Below are 2,390 nucleotides of genomic sequence, written 5' to 3' on the forward strand. Positions count from 1 at the left end.
CATATGAGGGTATTTGGGCATATGAATACATATGTGAATGTGTGTATATATATTTACAGGTATACATAGATAGAGGGCACAGGACCAATTTAACAGGAAGAGATGATATTTTAAAGGTGGAAATAAGAGGTGAGAGAGGAATATAATGAGAGGAGATGGGGAGAGACCCAATGGGGTAAACGATCTCATATAGAAGAGGCAAGGAAAAATGCTTACAATGGAGGGGAAGAAGAGGAAGGCAAAAGGGAATGGTTCAACCTTATTCCCATTGAATTTGCCTTGAGGAAGGAATGAAATACACATTAAATTGGGTATGTCACACTCCAGCAGAGTAGGGGGTGGGAGTGGATGAGAGTGGGGATGATGGAAGGGAGGGCAGGCTGGAGGGCAAAGAAGCTGGGAGCACCCACTTTTGAAAAGGGACCGGATCAAAGTAGAGAATAGAAGAAGTGATAGGTGGTACAGGAGGGAGGAAAATAGGGTCAGTCTTTTACAATATATCTACTATGTTATTGTTTTGCATTAGCCACACATGTACAACCTATACTTAACTGCTTATCTTCCCAGTAAGGGTGGGAGACAAGGGTGGAAGGGAATGAGTCTGACATTCAAAGTTTTAAAATCAAATACTCAAATATATATATATATATATATATGTACTATTATTAATACTATTTTACATATAATTGGGAAAGAAGATATACAGGCACTGGGGCATAGAGATCCACTGGAAAAGTCGAAAGGGGTATGGGAGAAAATATGGGAGAGAGCAGATTGGAGGAGGGGATATCTTGTGCGACTGCTATTTTGGGGCGGTGGGTAGGGGAAAAACAGGGAGAAAATTTGTAACTCAAAATCTGGTGGAAATGAATGATGTAAATCAGAAGTTAATAAAGTATTTTAAAAAAAAGATGGAATCTTCCCACTAAGAAATTCATTAATTGCTTTTCCCCCACCCCCAGAGAAGACTGTGGCTGCATCCAGGTACCAGAATGAAGAGAGATCAGAAGTCAGTTTCTTCCCAAGAGGAGCAAGACTTCATCCAACATTTCTCTAGATTGTAAAGATCCTGACTGAAAATGGGGTGGGCATCCTGAGATGCTAGATGCCATAGCTGGGCTTAAGGATGTCCTAGAGTAAAATGCCCTTCAGGGAAAAATACAACTGATGCTATTCAGTGCTCATGGTATTCTGGGCAGCTGGTGGAATCCTGAAAGCAGGAAGCTGACAGTCTACAGAGAGCACTAACAGTCTGCTGGTTTGTGAAACTGCTCCAGGTTTTCTTCCTAGTAATAGATGACATCATGGATACTTCTCTTACTCACCAGGAACAGCCATGTAGGTATAAGAAGCCTGACATTGGCTTGGATGCCTTCAATGATGACATGTTGAAAGCCTGTACCTACTGCCTCCTGAAGCATTACTGCTATGGGCAGCCCTGTTACCCAAACCTCATGGAACTCTTCCTACAGAGCACTTCCCACACTGAGATTGACCAAACCCTTGATCTTATCACAGACCTCAGGGCAATGTTGATCTTACCAGATTCACTGAGCAAAGATATAAGACCATTGTCAAATACAACATGACTTTCTACTCCTTCTACTTTCTACTCACTACTTACTGCTCCTATGTTCATGGCAGGCATAGATTGGGAGAAGAGAACACAACAATGACAAGAACATCCTTCTGGAGATGGGTGAATTTTTTCAAATTCATAATGATTACCTTGACCTTTTTTGGTGACCCCAATGTGACTGGCAAGATTGGTACTGACATCCAGGACAACAAAAGCAGCTGGCTGGTGGCGAAGTGCCTTCAGCTGGCATCATCTGAGCAAAGAAAGATGTTGAAGGAGAGCTGTGGACAGAAAGATCCAAAAGAGGTTACCAAAGGGAAAGAACTGCATGAAAAACTTGAATTGCCTGCTCATTTCAGCAGGTTTGATGAAGAAAGTTACAGTAGACTGATGGGGATCATTGAGAAGCATTCAGACCCTTCTATCTTCTTGGAAATTATAATGGTAATATAATTTGAATTTTAAGATCCCTTTGTACTGGCAAAGGTAACAGGTACTTAACACTTAGTAATTAATCAAGCCTCTGTTAAAGAAACAGAAGGTATGAATCCATTTTGCTGATGTAACAGGAAGGGGTTGGTTGCAAAAGGAACCTAATATTGTGTTTATATAAGGAAAATCCCCAGAGTGGGAGAGACAGATGTTTTTGGAGCAAGCTTTGTGGAGGCAAAAGCTGCTGCCTGCCTGGGAGGCTGAAGAGGAAAGCCCTGTCCACCCCCCCCCACCCCCTTCCCAGCTTGGAGAGAATGATTTTTATTTGGAGAACCTGGATATGGTGATTTTGATTCTGGGAAGGAACTGAAACTTCTGC

The 2,390-nt window shown here is 42.0% G+C and overlaps 1 pseudogene; it reads left to right on the forward strand.

Annotated features, from left to right (window-relative positions):
- The first annotated feature begins 992 nt into the window (after positions 1-992).
- LOC138163684 (farnesyl pyrophosphate synthase pseudogene) lies at positions 993-2,032 on the forward strand (annotated as a pseudogene).
- The last annotated feature ends 358 nt before the right edge of the window (positions 2,033-2,390 follow it).

Source organism: Petaurus breviceps, unplaced genomic scaffold, assembly GCF_028583685.1.
Source record: "Petaurus breviceps papuanus isolate PSGF00001 unplaced genomic scaffold, PetGlider_PUasm1.0 188, whole genome shotgun sequence".
NCBI classification, from domain to species: Eukaryota; Metazoa; Chordata; class Mammalia; order Diprotodontia; family Petauridae; genus Petaurus; species Petaurus breviceps.